Below are 18,928 nucleotides of genomic sequence, written 5' to 3'. Positions count from 1 at the left end.
CAGGTCTGTCAAATTAGAATACTCACAAAGTCTGTCTGAATGCTATGTCACACAGCAGAGCCCATCTTACACAGTTAAAACTTGGACCTGTGCTGAGGGTGAAATCTCAAGCCATACTGCTTGTACCAAAGATATGTTATGGGTCCTGGTACGTCTGCACAGCTCAAAGACAGAACAACAGTTGCCTGGATGGGCTGGTTTCATTTCTGTCACTGGTGAGAAACCAAAGAAGAAAACCACAATAGACTACTATCCAGTAATAAACTGTCCCATAACAGAGTATAGGGCAGTTAAAGAGTGCCTCAAGATGTCAGAGGAAGCAACAAAAGAAGTAGGCCAGAGATATACCATCACCACTTTCGATCTTGGGGTGTGCATGAAAGCCTATCCACTCATATGGAAATACCCCGAAGTCTACAAAGACCACATCATAATGGTAGGATCATTCCACGTGGTGTGTGCATTTTTCATGTCTGGAAAACAGTACAACAGAGCTGTAATGCTGTTTGAAAATTATTGGAAAAATGATAATGTTTTCTCTTGTCTTTTTGTATGTGATTTCCATATGATTCTGTAAGGTTAAAGAAAGAAATCCAAATTTGTACTTGAAATGAATTATTTTCAAAATTTGGGAATAAGGTAAACGAGATAGAGTGTTCTAAGATGCATTATTGGATTGCTGGTACTCGAAAACATAGGTAAAGACACCGAAACCATGTCTCTATCTGTCATAGAAGGAAAATTATAAGCGAAAACGTGATTTTTTTGAGTTACGCCGGCGGCCATTTTGAAAATGGCCACTAATGGGTAGTTAATCCCAAAATATTGCTGTGGGCATCATATATTGTTGTTTCATAAGGTCCCAGGGACTAAAAAAAATAGTCCTATACGGTTATGGGGGGGGGGGGGTGCACGGTGGATCCTCCTGGCCCATGGACTAGGAGTGGAGTGTATTGGGGATGGAATGGGTGGGAATGGTTTTTATGCCTTTGTGTTGGCTACCTCCCTTGTAAGGGGGAAAAAGCCTTTGGTATATGTATGTATGTATGTTCTTGACACCAGATAAACATATCGATAATTTGGAGACTTTTAACTTAAGATCAATGAAAGTGGCCTTCAACTACATGGAGGAAGAAATGGTAAAGAAAATAGTGGTTACACTAATAAGACCTAAACTAGAGTATGCTGCAACATTATGGGTACCTAGCAAGAAAAAAAAAAAAAAAAAAATCTAGCAACACTGGAACAGACAAGAGAAAGGGGTGATTTGTTGACCATTTACAGAATTATGAAAGGGATGGAAATTCTTGGTAGAGATGACTTATTAAAATGAGACAGAAGAGAAACAAGAGCACACGAACAGAAGCTAAAGAAGGACAGTAACAGAAGAGATTTGAAAAAGAATAGCTTCTCACATAGAGTGATTGACGTCTGGAACAAACTAAATGGAGAAACAGTGAGTGCCAAAACTATACAAGATTTTAAGATTAAACTGGATGCGGAGAGATACGAAAACGGGTCACCATGAGCATAGCTCTCGTCCCGTAAAATACAACTAGGTAAATACCTCATGATGCCTACCTAGGCATCATCGTATGGATGTGCTTAAGACCCAATCCTGAACTAAGGGCATTCATTCAGGGCACAAGGCATTTTCTAGGGCAATAAATAATTTTTCAGTCAGAACTCCATAAACCTCTGGAACCTTCTACCTGAAATTATAAACCTTCTAGCAATATGTTCAATTTTACACTAAAAATATCTATAGACCCAATACTATAAATTTAACTAAAAGCATAATTAGGAGTCACAACCTTTTAATTCCTTTAACCAGATAACTGAAGGGTTTGCAGTATTTGACCCTTTTTGTGATTCTTTTTCTCTTGGACTTGATACTATACAGTGAAGAGGTTATCCAGCCAAAAGCCAGGTGATGACCTATGTACTACCACATCCTCACCTGTTGAGGTTATAATTCTAATGCATAGGTATTCTTTAAAATCATACTTTAACAGCACTGCACTAAGTTGTACTCAATCCCTACCCTATGTAGACCAGTATTTTCTTTTTACTTGCATTTTTCGAGGACAAGGACTGCTTGTAGATAAGTTCCAATGTCAATTTATGCCGGATCTATTTATAACTGGAGAAACTTGAGTTATGTAATCATATTCATAGAAAATATGAAGTGTGTGTAATGTGTCTCTCAATATTATTTAATGACATTGCTAAAGGAAAATATGAAGATATGTGCCCGTTAATAGAGAAAGAAATTGTTATTGTAGATAGTGCGCCATGGTTCAATGATGAAGTGGGATGTGTGAAGAAAGAGAAAAAGAAAATAAAAAGAGGCTTTGGAGGAGACAGAAAACTGAGGAAGCCAGGAGAGACTATCAAAAAGCGAGGAATGATGAAAATCGCCTTATAATAAAGAGAAAGTATTATAGAAAAAAGACGCTAGACACGGGTACAAATACTAACAAGTTGTATGGAATATTGGATAATTTGACAGGAAATAAAAAGAAAAACAAGTTACCAGGTTTTTCTGACAGAGAGCTAGTGAATAAATTCTTAGACTTTTTTGACAAGATTAGAAATATTGTCTGGTTTTGATATGGACATGAACCATGAAGTAATCCTTACTGCTCATGTACCGGAAATTAAATCACTGTCGTTTACTTCAGTAAACAGAACTACATACATATATATACCAAGGCTTTTTCCCCCTTCCAAGGGAGGTAGCCAAAAAGGGAAAGGCATAAAAACACTCCCACCCATTTCATCCCTAAATACACTCCACACCCCTCCCACCCTTCCTCTCATCTGAGCACCTCCTGGATGACGGGTCATCCCTGCACCCTGCCCACCGCCCTGGGTCAGAAGCAGTGTCGCAAGACACAGTACATCCACAGCAAGGCCGCTTCATTTAATTGGCGACCCTCCACATCTGCCTTCCATACCTCTTTTACTAGTCTTTCTTCACTCATTCTTTCCATGTGTCCAAACCATCCTAATATTCTTTCATCAACCCTATCTCCCAAATCCTTTTTCACCCCTGTTCTCCTCCTCACCTCCTCATTTCTCATTCTATCCAGCCTAGTAACCCCCACCATACTTCTCAGACACCTCATCTCAAACACATTCAAACTCCTTCTCTCTTCTTCTCTTATGCTCCACGTTTCTGCCCCATACAGTGCTGTTGGCACAATCACTCCTTCATACAGTCTCCTCTTCGCATCCATTCCCAAATGTCTATTCCTCATTACACTCTTTAAACCACCAAGGCATTTACTCACTTCTCTCAATCTACATTCTACCTCCACCTTCACTCCACCTTTTCCTGCTACACTTGCACCCAAGTATCTAAAACTATCCACTTCCTCCAGTCGCTCTCCCTTAATGTTCACTTCCAGTCTACTGCCACGTTCACCCCTTGTACATCTCATCACCTTACTTTTACCCACATTTATCTTTAGCTTTCTTCTATCACATACTCTCCCAAACTCTGCCACCAGCTTCCTCAATCCCTCCTCTGACCCTGCCACAAGCGCAGTGTCGTCAGCAAACAACAGCTGGCTCACCTCCCACTTTTCTCCATTTTCTTTAACCATCTCCAATCCCTGACTCACTACCCTAGCATTCACCTCTCGCACCACCCCATCCATGTATAAGTTGAACAGCCAGGGCGACATAACGCATCCTTGACGAAGTCCCACCTTTACTTCAAACCACTCACTCTCTCCATTTCTAATCCTAACACATGCTCTACTACTCTCATAAAAACTCTTGACAGCTCCCAAAAGCTTTCCTCCTATCCCATAAATCTGCATAACCTCCCACAGTGCCTTTCTGTCTACCCTATCATAAGCCTTTTCCAGATCCATAAAAGCCCAAAAAACATCCTTCCCCTTTCCTATAGCTTTCTCACATATCTGTCTTACCACAAAGATCTGATCTACACAACCTCTACCTGTCCTAAATCCACACTGTTCCTCACCAATTACTCCTTCTGTTCCTCTCCTAATCCTCTCAATTAAGATCCTCCCATAAGCCTTCCCTACTACACTCAACAGGCTAATCCCTCTGAAAATACTACATTCACACTTGTCCCCTTTTCCCTTGTAAAGAGGAACTATACAGGCACTACTCCAGTCCTCCGGTACTCTACCCTCTCTCCAGCAACCATTAAATAACCTCACCAACCAGTCCACCATCACTGAACCTCCCTTTTTCAGACATTCTGCATGACATCCATCCAGACCAGGTGCCTTACCTGCTTTCATCATCTTTACAACTGCTTTCACCTCATCCTTCCTTATTTCTCCTCACAGAACTACTGTTGGTTTAATAGTACAGAGTGAAACTTACGAATGGTGACAATGATCCTGTTCCAATAAGAGACATTATTCATAGTGAGAACTTTTATCAATTTCTGGACATTTATGTGGACATAGTGAATAAAAGTATTGAAAGTAATATATTCCCAATGTCTGAGAAGAGAGCAATCGTGAAGCCAATAATTAAAGGAAATCTTGATGCAGTGTTTGAGCTCTTTTAGACCAGTCTCTAACTTGACATTTTTATCTAAAGTGATGGAAAATGTTATTTTGAATCAACTGCTCGAGCATATGCAACAAGTGAATATGTTACCTGATAACCAATCTGCCTATAGGAGACTTTACTCTACTGAAACGGCAATGTGCTGAGTGATCAATGATTTACTTGTGGTAATGGATGAGGGAAAGTGTGGTATTTTGATTTTATTGGATTTGAGTGCTGCGTCTGACACTGTTGTGCATAAATTGCTATTGAGAGACTGCAGATCGATTGGTGTAGATGGGGATGTATTGGAATACTTAAGGAGTTACCTGAGTGATAGGACATACTGTGTTCAAATAGGTAAATCTTACTCAGAAGAAAAAACCTTAGAAAGAGGTGTCCCCCAGGGAAGTGTGCTGGGTCCTGTTTTGTTCTGTATATATACAATTGAACTATCTCATATACTTGAGAAACATAGCGCGAGTTTCAAGTTGTTTGCAGACGACACTCAATTTTACATGAGTGACAAATATTGATAATATTGAAGAAAAGTTGAGTGTAATTATGCTAGATATAAATAGATGGATGAAGTCCAAACAACTGAAACTAAAAGAAAATAAGACTGATTGTGTAATTGTTGGAAAACAACATGATATCATGAGACTGAACATTCCTCATTTGACAATTAATGATACTGTATTAGAAGTAAAAGATGTTGTGAAGGACCTAGGAGTGATGGTGGATTGAAACTTAAGTTTTTAGTGTCAGATAAATCAGATGGTGAGAGCAGCAGGCTATCACTTACGAAATATAGCCTTTGTAAGAAAGTATCTTGACGAGAATATTACCAAAATGCTCGTTCATAACTATGTAATTAGTAAACTCGACTATTGTAATTGTTTGTACAATGGCCTCCCTAACTATCTACTGAGAAAGCTGCAACTTGTCATGAATAGAGCCGCAAGGCTAATTAAAGGGTTATCTTCACGTGAGAGAGTAACACCAACTTTAATTGCCCTGCATTGGTTACCAATTAAGGCCAGACTTGTGTATAAAATATGTGTGATGGCCTATCAGGCATTAAATTCTGGTAGACCCAAATATATACGTGATCTCCTTGAGGACTTTCATATAGACTCAGATATGTTGTTAAGACACAGTGTGATGCCACATAGATTACATGAGCCACGGTATAATCTGGAAATTGGATTTAGAGCCTTTGAAAATTGTGCTCCAAGACTCTATAACAAATTACCTTTAAATCTTAAGATGGCCAAAAATGTTAAAATATTCAAGAAAAGACTGAAGACATACTTGTTTACTGAGTGTTATGATCTGGATGATATGACTATGAAGCAAGAATACAAGTGTTAGTTTGTATGAGGGTGGCTGTAATGAGCGCCGTGTAAGCAGCGGAATACAGCCGAGAAACTCCAACTACGTAAGAACATCATGGTCTGTCTGGGAGCACACCACTCCCACATCTCTGCCTGAGCCTCACATATTGGAGCTGATCTGCAATCAAATTTGTTGCTACTTCTATTGAGGTTAGGCTATGTGGGATTGAAGACTCATCTGGGATGTTGTCCAGGAATTTGTCTGGCCTCCTTATGAAAGCCTCTATGCTGACTCCCATTAGGTCCCTTGTCTCTCTTGGGAGACAGTTGAAGAGTCTGAGGCCAGCACAGGTGAAGCTTTTTGCATGAATCGTCTTCAGTCACTGGAAGCAGCTGCTTACAGGCCTTCTTTCATAGATCCTACCAAACCTGGGGTGGTGTTGCCCTTGATACCACCTTTTCCTGATGGGTTTGGTGCTGTGCAATCCAGGAATTTCCAGACGTAAATCACTACATAGCACTCTCTCCATCTCTGCAGTGAAAAGAGCTTGAGGAGCTATAAACCCTCCTAGTAATTCTGGGAGTCCCTGACAAACCTTCCACATAGGTAGCAAGTGCTCGGGCTTCCTGGTCTTAACCACTTCAGTACGGGACTTAAATCTCGCGGGCAGCAGCCAATGCCAGCCGTATGACGTAACGAAATAATATTCGCATCATAAAATATAGTCGCCGCTCATATCGATCGTTCTCTCTTTCACCCGCGAATTTTGAAAACCACAGAGAATGGGATTCAGGGCGCATTTGGGAGAATGTAAAAACACAGGGGCGACTACAATAAATATAATCAAGACGCCGATATGGCAGCATCGCGAATCCACTTGCTCCTCATGACGCCTACGTGTGCGGCACCGTATGGAAGGGGTTAAAGAGCTAAAGGTAGATAGGTCAATATGAAAATGTAATTCCTGATATTTGAGCTGAAGTAGTTTTCATGGGATGCAAAAAGTCGCTATGAGTATAATGCAATTTGAATTATCCATCTAGCTGTCCTAGTTCTCGAGATATTGCATTTTGAATGGAATTAAATCAGGCCTATTTTGTCCAAGGAAATCGGGCCGAAACGTGCGGTCTGACTAATCGCCGATCAAACGTAAACAATGACGGTTTTTACTGACAGGCATAATTTTATATAAAAATTTAGCATATGGTTGCATTATTTGACCTATTTTCTTTAAGATGTGTGATTTCCATGTAATTTGGTCATAGAATTACGTTTTTATCCTCTGCAAAATTATCCACCACAGCTACGAATACCGTCAAATTACATGAAAATCACACATTTTAAAGAAAATAGTTTGAATAATTCAACTGAATGCAAGCTATTACACTAATAACACAATAGTAACAAACTTAGTAATGTAGTTTGATCCATACCACCAGTGATCAAAGACAGCGGGCAAGACGAATCGTAGCTGTGGTCCGTAATATTACGGAGGATAAAAACGTAACTTCTCTTTGATCAAATTACATTAAAATCACACATTTTAAAGGAAATGGTTCAAATAATTCAATTATAAGTCTATTACACTAAAAACATAATAATAAGAAACTTAATAGAGTGAAGTTTGATCCATACCACCAGTGATAGATAAGATGGCGGGATGGATGTTGATGTTATCCGATAATCCGACCCGATAGAAAAAAAAACTAATTAAAACCACTGATTTCTCAGCTCTACCGTAACACCCTGCCTTTATTTTCGTATTAGAATAATCCGCGAGACTAGTAGTTTTCGTTTATTTTGGTTAGTTGCCATGTTTATCTTTTGTTTTTATGTACCGACATGTAACTGATGATGTAATTGTTTGAAACTTACTACGATCGTAGTAAATACACTCGCATAACATTTGTATGAATGAAATTTCCGGCGGTATGTAAATTTGGCCATTTACATGGCATGCGCATAAAATGACGCGCTATTGTGCTCGTCATCGACGGTGGCGCCTCTGGTGGTGTTTGACCTACCTGCTAAAGGATTCACCCACTCAATTAACAGGCAGCACTAGTGGTGTGGGTTACATGTGCTTTGAACCCAGTCATCACTCATTCACACCCCATCTATCAGTTTCCTCTACACCAGCTGTGTACCGGTGCTCTTTTAGATTTTTGTTTATTGTACATCATATCAGTTCAAATTTCTTGTTGTTGAACACCATGTTGTTATCACTTGACCTGTGACTTGTATACTATGCCTAAATTTTTCTGTCGTCTTTCAAAATCTATGGCTGTGATTTCTTGGGAAATCATGGTATCATCCGTAAACATTTTAGATCACGAAACCTCTTTGCTTTGTCTATCATAGACAAAGCAAAGAGGTTTCATCCAAAAGGACAAGATCAATGAGATCCAAGAGCTGGAACAGGTTCAAAGAGTGTTTGCCAGGAGGATTGACAGACTCAAACAACTACTAGGAGAGGCTGAAAAACCTCCAATTATACTCCCTCCAAAGATCCAGAGAGCGTTACATCATTATATATATATATACCAGGAAGATACTTGAGGGCACTGTGCCAAACCCACCGCCAAGGGACTTCAGGGCACAACACCACCCCAGATTTGGTAGGACCTGTGCAAGGAAAGCTGTAAGCAGTTGCTCTCAATACATAAAAACAATCCAGGCAGAGAGCTTTTTTGGTGCTGGACCACGTCTCTTCAATTGTCTACCCAGAGACATAAGAGACCTGAAAGGAGCCAGCACCAAGGCTTTCAAGAGGAGGTTAGACAAGTTTTTGGCAACATTGCCCGATGAGCCTCCCATACCACATGGCCCGACTTCACGGGGAGCTGCATCAAACTCCATCATTGATCAGCTTCAATACCTGAAGTACGAGCAAAGGTGTAGAAGTGGTGGGTCCCCAGACTGGCCGTGGTGGGGTCACCTAGAACTTCAACAAGGTAAACAAGGTAAGGTTAGGTATGTCACAGACTCTATGTCACTATCATGAATTTTTTTTAGGATTCAAATGACTGATGGGCAAGGTTAGGTCAACCAGGTAATTTTAGCCAGAGGCCCCATAGGTAGACTATATAACCCCTTTATATTAGCCTCTTGCACTCTGAAATCTTAATTTTCCATGACCCCCTATCATCATGATCATGTGAACTTCAACTTCAAACTTGTCCTACTTTTTCAGTTCTGTGCACTATATCTGTAACTTGAATGAAAACATGTTACATTAGTTGCTTATGGAAAATTAGGCTTTGGCATTGTCTCTAGAAATAACGTTTCTGTGTCCGTGGGAAAGTTTCTACAATTCAATAATTCAAGTTTTAATTGACAAACTTCGTAAACTCAATAAGGAATATCAGGGGCGGACGCCCTTGGCATTAGCCATTACACATTAAAATTTTTGAATGTTTCAGATATACACGCACAAAAACCTACCTATGCAATACACTTCTTCAAACCTTCAATTCTTCGAGTACTTTTCATTAATTATTCATCACCACGTAGGGTCAAAAGTTAAACAGAATTTCCTAAGTTCAAATATTTAACCAAAGTTTCACTACTATATACCAACAACAACACTTCAATTTAAACGGTCTTTCACAAGCGAATCTGACCAATCAGAGCAGGACTGTCATAATATAAGTGATACAAAGTATAGTATATGAAAAAAACTGTCAAACCTTACTATGGGAGCAAGATTTACACATTTTTATTTGAATAATTATTATTATAATTTCATTTAAACAACAAGACGGAGATATCAAGCAAAATATATTTATGATATAAACAACGACTTTCTTCGTCTTCAAATTGTTTACGCTCAACACAGCTGGATCAGCTGTGCCGAAGGTAAAGATAAAAAAAAGTTGGATTTATTTAAAAGAAGTCTTGTTTGAAACAAGTTTCCAGTTTACTTAGTTTGTAAAAGAAATAAAAAAGACGGAATTTTTACTCAAGCGCGTGTTTGTGCGGCAAGACAAACCATATCTTTCATAACTCCTTCAATAAAAAACTTGTGAACCATATGGCATATGTAGCAAAAATCTAACGAAGAGCAATCATATTTCCCGTCAATCAGGAAGCAACTATCCTTTTGTGGCGGACCTTGTTAATTGAATTTCTAATTCTTCATTGCCAATGTCATTATAATATAGTTAGTTTCATGCGTCATGTACAATTTTATACGTAGAAAAGGCCCAGAGGGTATTCACGAGGAGTTTGTACCCTTACCTATACCTTTGTCTACCTTTGTCCGATTTCATCTTGACCGATTCAGCTAACGTGGACGTCCGCTGTACTCGGGCAGCTCCTCCTCTGAGTCACAGGTCAGTGATTGGAGGGAGTTGTTATTGGAGCTGGTGTATCCCGGTGTAGGTGGTTGGTCCATAATTGTGGCCAGCCACTTATCCAGTTTGTTTTTGAAACTCTGGTGAAGTGCCTGTCTGGTTTCGCAATTTCTGTGGGACAGTTGAAGAGGCGCGCCCCAATATAGGTGAAGCTGTGGTGTACTATGTTCTTCACTCTTTGTGACGTCCCCTCAGTTCTCCTCACATAGCACAGGCGACCTCTTCTTGGGTGGTAGTTCACCTTCAGGACCACATTTGGTACCAGATGCTCCAGAATCTTCCAGACGTATATTATTATGTATCTTTCGCGTCTTCACTGGAGAGAGTAGAGTCCCAGCTGTTGCAGTCTTTCCCAGTAGTTGTGCTGTTGCAATCCCTCAATTTTATTTGTAAAAGTACGCTGGACAGCTTCTAGCTTGATTATGTCTCCTGTCTTGAAGGGAGACCAGAGTTGGCAATAGTACTCAAGTTTTGGGAGTACTAATGCTTTCCAGAGCGTCAGCATACATGTTTTGTTTCTAGTGTGGAATGTCCGGAGTATCCAGCCTGAGAGTTTCCTGGCGGTGTCAGAGATCTCATTGATGTGGTGAGAGAAGGTCATGTCGCTGCTCATATGTACCCCAAGGTCTTTGACGTGGGCTTTCCCTGCTATGATTTGAGAGTCGACTTTGTAGTTGGTCAAGCTTAGTAGGGGATCCCCCGAACTAGTCTACTGGGAGAGGCTAAAAATTCATAAGCCCTTCACTGCTCAGAGCGCTATAGTGTGACTTGCGTCTGGCAAGTCCTGGAGGGCACAGCACCGTACCTATCACAAAATGAAGGAGGTGGTGTCAAAGGGCAACACCACCCCAGGTCTCTGCACAAGAAAATCCATAAGGATAAGCAGCTGCTCCCAGCAACTGAAGACGATCCAGGCAGAAGACTTCATCTGCACTGGTCCCAGACTCTTCAACTGTCTCCCAAGAGAGATATGGGGTGTAATGGGAGTCAGCAAGGAGGCTAGACATCCCACATGGCCCAACCTCATGAGGAGCAGCAATGAACTTGATTGCAGACTAGTTCCAATTTGTGAGGCTTGGGCAGAGATGTGGAAGTGGTGTGTGTCCCCAAACTGGCCTTGGTGACCAAAACCTACAAGACAAGACACTTAATGACAATGCTGTAAATCCAAGTATGATTATGGGCCTCATACAGAAAATGAGGAAATAGTAAAGAAAACTACCCAAATATACTGTATGTTTCCCTGATCTACAATCCCAATATTATATATACATGTCCAGGTGACATCTTTTGAGTAAAGGGTCAGAGGTCAGAGACAGGAACAGACAGAGCTTAAAGATAGTAAGGATAGGGAAGAAACATCATCAGGTAACTAAGTACATAATCAAGTCACAAGTGAGAGTATATGCTAGGAAATGTGCTGCTTCACTCGCACACCTTTGGCAGGCCCCACAGTCTAAGTAAACTTCCATGCAAATCCCCTTCCCACTCAAAAAAACTCAACAGGCAAGATCAACTTGCCTCTGCCGTGAGTACTGTAGATGTCTGGTTTCTCTTCTATCCAGGGTTGTCTCTTATTATAGACAAGACTATGAATGGAATCAACACCAGGGAATCATACCACTGGAGTTGACACTCTAAATTGTGCTGATTACAGGCCTAGACTGAGTCTAATTGAGCAATCACTGGTTTGATACATAGTCATGATATCCCATGATTCTCCAAAGGCAGTGAGTACTAAAGACATCAAGACACTTCTTCAAATTAGAACTTGCTGTCAATATCTCACAGTCATATAACAAGACAGGTAGTAAAAGTGACTTGAAGAGTCAGATATTAGTCCTTGTTTTTTGAATATCATCACTGCCAAATACTCAGGTTTAGTGAGTCTGTAACACCATGGGCAAAGCCAATCCTATCAAGGGCTTTTTGACATGACCCACCACAATTACTACATTACCAAAGTACACAAAGCTCTCCAAGACCTCGGTGTACTTGCCACAACCATGTCATCCAGTAAGCCCCCAAATGCCTGGACCTTAGTCTTGGTCCAGGAGACTTCGAGTCAAAGTGGACTTGCCTCCTTGTGGAGTGACTCAAGGGCTGCAACCAGGATTTGAAATGATTCTCCAAGGACAGCATCTTCAGCAAAGACAAGGTCAGTGATCTTTGTGTTGCCAGTGGATGCTCTTCAAAAACATTGGTAGACAACTCACTCCAATATGTCTATGCAGGTCTTGGGACAATGACACATCCTTGCCTCACTCCCGAATTAACTCTGTCCTAGAGTTTAAACTAGACATCAAGCCAGTAATCTTTGCAGGAATCCCACAGATCTTAAAGAGATTCCAGAGCATCCACAATGCATGGAGTCAAATGCCTTCTTGACATCAATATACATACATACATATACCAAGGATTTTTCCCCCTTACAAGGGAGGTAGCCAAAAAGGAAAAGGCATAAAATCATTCCCACCCATTCCATCCCTGAATACACTCCACACCCCTCCACCCTCCCTCTTATCTTAGCACCTCCTGGATGACAGGTCATCCCTGCACCTTGTCCACTGCCCTGGGTCAGAAGCAGTGTCGCAAGACACAGCACATCCACAGCAAGGCCGCTTCATTAAATCAGCGACCCCCCCTCTCTGTCCCCCCATGCATAAAAGGAGAAGACAAGGAGAAATCCCTTTGGGCTGCGTCAAATTTTGCTTACACATACTACCTCACCCCCCATCCCCCCGCTCATTCCACCTCGTGCATCACAACATCATCCATATACAACCATTCTCCATTCACCCCTATCTTCTGTCCTCTCCTGTCCTTCCTCAACAGACATTCCCCTCTTCCCCAAAGCCCCCTTCACCCCATCCATCCACCTCATCCTAGGACGTCCCCTCATGTTCATTCCCTCCACATCTGCCTTCCACACCTCTTTTACTAGTCTTTCTTCACTCATTCTTTCCATGTGTCCAAACCATCCTAATACTCTTTCATCAACCCTATCTCCCAACTCCCTTTCCACCCCCATTCTTCTCCTCACCTCCTCATTTCTCACTCTATCTAGCCTAGTAACCCCCATCATACTTCTCAGACACCTCATCTCAAACACATTCAAACTCCTTCTCTCTTCTTCTCTTATGTTCCATGTTTCTGCCCCATACAGTGCTGTTGGCACAATCACTCCTTCATACAGTCTCCTCTTAGCATCCATTCCCAAATGTCTATTCCTCATTACACTCTTCAACCCACCAAGGCATTTACTCGCTTCTCTCAATCTACATTCTACCTCCACCTTCACTCCGCCTTTTCCTGCCACATTTACACCCAAGTATAAAACTATCCACTTCCTCCAGTAGCTCTCCCTTAATGCTCACTTCCAGTCTACTGCCACTTTCACTCCTTGTACATCTCATCACCTTACATTTACCCACATTTATCTTTAGCTTTCTTCTATCACATACTCTCCCAAACTCTGTCACCAACTTCCTCAGTCCCTCCTCCGATCCTGCCACAAGCGCAGTGTCGTCAGCAAACAACAGCTGGCTCACCTCCCACTTTTCTCCATTTTCTTAAACCATCTCCAATCCCTGACCCACTACCCTTGCATTTACCTCTCGCACTACCCCATCCATGTATAAGTTGAACCGCCAGGGCGACATAACGCATCCTTGACGAAGTCCCACCTTTACCTCGAACCACTCACTCTCTCCATTTCTAATCCTGACACAAGCTCTACTACTCTCATAAAAACTCTTGACAGCTCCCAGAAGCTTTCCTCCTATCCCATATATCTGCATAACCTCCCACAGTGCCTTTATGTCTACTCTATCGTAAGCCTTTTCCAGATCCATAAAAGCCCAAAAAACATCCTTCCTCTTTCCTATAGCTTTCTCACATATCTGTCTTACCACAAAGATCTGATCTACACAACCTCTACCCATCCTAAATCCACACTGTTCCTCACCAATTACTCCCTCTGTTCCTCTCCTAATCCTCTCAATGAAGATCCTCCCATAAGCCTTCCCAACTACACTTAACAACCTAAACCCTCTGAAACTACTACATTCACATTTGTCCCCTTTTCCCTTGTAAAGTGGAACTATACAGGCACTCCTCCAGTCCTCCGGCACTCTACCTTCTCTCCAGCAAACATTAAATAACCTCACCAGCCAGTCCACCATCACTGTACCTCCTTTTTTTTTAGACATTCTGCATGGTATCCATCCAAACCAGGTGCCTTTCCTGCTTTCATCATATTAACAACTGCCTTCACTTCATCCTTCCTCCATTTTCCTCACTCATCACGGTCATTTTCTTAGCATTTCCCACTGCAACTATCTTTCCCTCCCTATCCTCCTTCACATTTAGCAACTCCCTAAAATATTCTGCCCATCTTCCCCTTACTGCCCTCTCTTCCACTATCATCTCTCCATCTGCACCTCTTACCTCCTCTTCTCTACTTGATTCGCCTCCTCTTCTCTACTTGATTCGCCTCCTCTTCCTCTCTCAACTTCTTTCCAAAACATCTTTTTATTACTTTCAAGATTTTCTGTCATACTCTTACCCCACTTCACATCTGCTCTCGTCTTTGCCTCCTTTACCTTTGACATCAATATAGGCTGCATAAATGTGTAAATAAACAAAAGATATTACAAAAGAATCACAAATTAGCAATAAGATATATTTTCAGGCCATCTCCATTACACATTATCAAAAAAGGGCAGGGAAGAAAGTAAGAAATTTAGTGACTTTGCTTTCTATGCTGAATTCTAGTATCAGTATTAGTATTCATTTTATGCCCTCCCACAAGAACTGAAGTTACTCATTGTTTGTTGGTGTGGTGGGTTCTTCAAGATCCTACTCCATGGACACAATTCTGATCCACAGGACTTCCCTCAAAGAAATCATGCACCCTACACCATGTATCTAAGTTTGATTGATGAATTGTTGAAAACATAGACATCTATGAGTATGTCTTTGATTTTTAATGGAAGATCTCCAGGTTACTACTCTCCTTGACAGCTGATGGTAACTGTAGAGCCTAAAAGTATCCCCTTGCAAAAGTTTTAAAACTAGGTGTTGAGTTATACAGTGAAGCTAGTCTGTGCAAATCTTCACCATGTTGCAATGTCATGGTAGTATCCACACACACACACAACATACACACCTTTTCTGTATGCTACAGTTAGGTAAATACACACACACAAAATTAACAGGCCCCTTATATATCTTTGTTTTCCAAACTTTTGTGCTTCATGGGTCCAAGTACATATTCTAAAAAAAAATTTCCTTGCTCCAATTGGCCTATCTTATATACCTAAAGCTTCTTTATCCATATAAGTGAGGTAGCCAAGTCAAAAGCACACACTCCTATCCACCACCCTTTTCCCCATCTCATCTTAGCTCCTCATGGATGAAGGGTCATCCTTGCCTCCTTCCCACTGCCTGGGTCAGAAGTAATGCAGCTAGACACCACATCCACAGCAGGACCACTTTGTTTACACAGCAACCCCCTCCTCTCTCCATCCCCTCATGCAGAAATTAGAGAAGATGGAGAGAAACCTCCAGTTGGTAATCAGTGCAAATTTACAAGCACTGGTGTAATTCTCTATGTAGAGGTAGATTTATTAAACTACCGTATATTTCCGTGTATAAGACGACCTTTGTATAAGACGAGGTACAAAACTAGAGCAAATTTTTATGAATTTATCTCATATCGGTAGTATAAGACGACTGCTAACTTACAAAAGCATCAGTGTATCAAACCTACCGTACAAAAAGAATTGTTTTGTTTACGTTTATCAGCTGTTTTTTCCGCTTTTTCTCTTTTCTTTCTCATTACTTAACTGTATCCTTATACCAGATAAATTACTTACTGTATCCTTATAAATTCAAAATAAGTGAAATAACAAAGCAAATCATGTATCATGATTTTCTTAGAACACACGTCAACTAACTAACAAAAATTATTTGCGTAGTGCATCACTTGATGTTCTCTGCGAGTTTGTTATTAAAGCTTGGGAAAGTGTTAAGGTCAAAAGTATCGTAAAATCTTTTTAATAATGTGGAATCTCTAATGCCATGGATGGCACTGAAGATGATTTATTGTATGAAAGTGATGAAGCCGAAGTCGACTCACCGGAACCGGACTGGGATCCCTACGATGACGGCATATTTGAGGAATCTTGCGATATGTTCGAACAACTTTTCGAAACAGAGAGTGATGATTGTGACGAGTTTGAGGGGTTTTATATAAATAAAGAAATAAAGTTTTATAATGTTTTAAGCTTTAAATGTAATGTAATTTTATTGAAAATAAAGGTTTTAGAAATATGTTTGATGTGTAATATTGACGATGATTAGAAATTAAGTTTTATAATTTTTAAATTTTCTATGTTTTAAATGCAACTACTGTAATATTTTTTTATTTATAAACATTTTATGTACTGTAATCCAAAGTTTTTATTTTCAGTCTTAAAAATTACTGAAAAGCTAGCGAAAGAAAAAGGTTGCTCTGAACGCAACCAGTGCTCGATGTTTACATTTTTTTCAGAGTAGTTAAAAGTACCGTAATTTCATTAACATAGAATTATTCCTCGAATTTATTAACAATTGCCATTTACTATAAAGATATGCCAATAATATATAAGGTAAATATGGTTTAATTACCTTTATTACCAGTTCTTATCATAATGTGAATCATTTCCTGTGTATCGGTGGTTATCGGCAGGCTAACCTACCAACTCATCTCACGTAGAATTCAAGGTCTGATTTTTATAATGGTAGTATAAGACGACCCCCAAATTTAAGGGGTGAATTTTTGGATTTTAGGGTCGTCTTATACGTGGAAATATACGGTAGTAGTTTCATTTATAATGTTTTACAGTTTCTTCAAACAATAATTTGGTGGACCATAGTTTAGTGAATTACAATAATCCAATTTGATAATCAGACATAGATAGGTATTGTTAAAGCCTTTCCAGGTATCTATGATGGGTACCTGCATGTAGTGTTCCTGCAAAATGGACAGTGAAGCTGGCCATTTTCAAAACCCATCAGCCTCCTCATTTCCATCAGGAGGTGCAGCCCTGAGGAGCTGACACTGGTTCCAGATTAGGCCCAAGACATCATTCCTTTAATTTCAGCTGTACTTCTTACATTTTTCACTCATGGGGAACTGATAACTGGTGACTGCTCTCTTCTTCTTGGTATTTTAAGGTGGTGACATAGAAATAGACCTACACTGAGACAACAGCTCAAAGTTTCCCAGAAAGATCTGTGTAATGTTACAAGGACCATTGCCAGCTACTGTGGGGCTGTGGATTTTCTGTTTAGTGAAACTTTAGGCAGCAATTGATTGATTCCCTTATCATCCAAATATTTCTTAGCGAAGGAACCGTAGTAAAGATGATATCCAGTTATCTTCTCTACATAATTAAATTGATCTTTGAATGATAAAAGGCAATCAGTAATTGCACTTAAAGTCCTTGACTGCACCCCTTACCACCAACAGGTTCCTGTATGTAGTCAAGAAATATCTAGCAATTAAATTAATTTATCAAACACTTATCATTTAACTTCAGCTGCTTAGATTTCATCTATTTCATAGCCATCCATTATTTGACCTAGTTTCTCTTCAGCACTCAATATTGCTCAATGTTAGATAAAACTGAGTATCATATAAGTATCAAAAAAGGACAGGGAAGAAAGTTAGAAATTTAGTGACTTTTCTTTCTATGCTGAGTTCTAGTATCAGTATTAGTATTCATTTTATGCCCCCCCCCCCACAAGAACTTAAGTTACTCAGAAATTAACAACTAAAATGTTGATAATTTGAAAAATTGCATACTCATATCTATGCGTGGTAATTTTTCACACTACATAAATATATGAAATTCAAGTGCTAGATGAAAATTTACTTCAAAGTGCACAGTTACATCCTATAGATAAAATTCAAATGATGGATAAAACAAGAGTAGGGTGAGAATGACAGATGAATTTCAAACACTACAGTAGCCGCGAAAAGTTTGGGCGCAAAACTTTAGGCGCCCCAACTTTCCCCTAAACTCAAAACATGCGAAAAATACAACTTTCCACCCAAACTTTTCGCTATTTTTCAATGCTAGCGTTTGTACCCGTATTTAGCCGAGACAATACACACTATTTGGCAACTCTGTTTAGGCGCACTCGATGTCACATGGAGTCAGTTTCTAAACATCTCTCACGGAGAGTAGTCTTTTTTTTGCGGTGGTCTCTGTTTTTGTGCCTTGATATCTCTGTAATGGGAAGTGGTAAAGAGCTGAAAAGAGACACAGTTGTTACAATCATAACCCTCCATAAGGAGGGTTATAAGTGTAAAGATATTGCTACTCGTGTGGGAATTGGAGTGCGTCAAGTGCAAAAGTGGACCAAGAAATTTCGAGACGAAGGAAGTGACATCATTCGTACTCCAAAGCATCGCTCTGGTCGGCCAAGGAAGATATCAAATCGTACTTCTACGGTTCTAACTGCCTCCTCCTGCCTGTTGCTGACAAGTGGCTTAGCAACAGGCTGGTGACTCACGTACCCAAGCTCATGCACCCTTCGTGACACTGTCCTCACAGACACCTCACCAAACACCCCAGGGTTCTGTTCCTTCACTACCCTTGCTGTCTTACGAGGAGATGCCTCTAGAGTTCGTTTTATGATGGTAT

General features: G+C 40.3%; 2 protein-coding genes across 9 annotated transcripts in view; one reads left to right on the top strand and one right to left on the bottom strand.

The window, feature by feature from the left end:
• LOC143035120 (uncharacterized) overlaps nt 1-9,499 on the bottom strand; it is a 214,642-nt gene extending 205,143 nt beyond the window's left edge. For both annotated transcript variants that reach the window (XM_076201708.1, XM_076201709.1), the window contains exon 1: nt 9,322-9,499. The gene's annotated coding sequence lies outside the window, so the exon portion shown is untranslated. The remainder of the gene's footprint in view (nt 1-9,321) is intronic.
• A 140-nt stretch (nt 9,500-9,639) lies between these two features.
• Nucleotides 9,640-18,928, top strand: part of Ipp (inositol polyphosphate 1-phosphatase) — a 58,163-nt gene continuing 48,874 nt past the window's right edge. For 5 of the 7 annotated variants that reach the window (XR_012967292.1, XM_076201705.1, XM_076201706.1 and 2 more), the window contains exon 1: nt 9,640-9,735. The gene's annotated coding sequence lies outside the window, so the exon portion shown is untranslated. Of the gene's footprint in view, nt 9,736-10,049; nt 10,212-10,271; nt 12,391-18,928 lie in introns of those variants that run through there. The other 2 variants (XM_076201707.1, XM_076201703.1) reach the window with 2 other exon arrangements.

The sequence above is a fragment of the Oratosquilla oratoria genome, chromosome 18 (genome assembly GCF_046742065.1).
Source record: "Oratosquilla oratoria isolate Oo_2021 chromosome 18, ASM4674206v1, whole genome shotgun sequence".
Lineage (NCBI taxonomy): Eukaryota > Metazoa > Arthropoda > Malacostraca > Stomatopoda > Squillidae > Oratosquilla > Oratosquilla oratoria.
The sequence above is the reverse complement of the archived record's forward strand: the minus strand, read 5'-3'. Positions and strand labels throughout refer to the sequence as shown.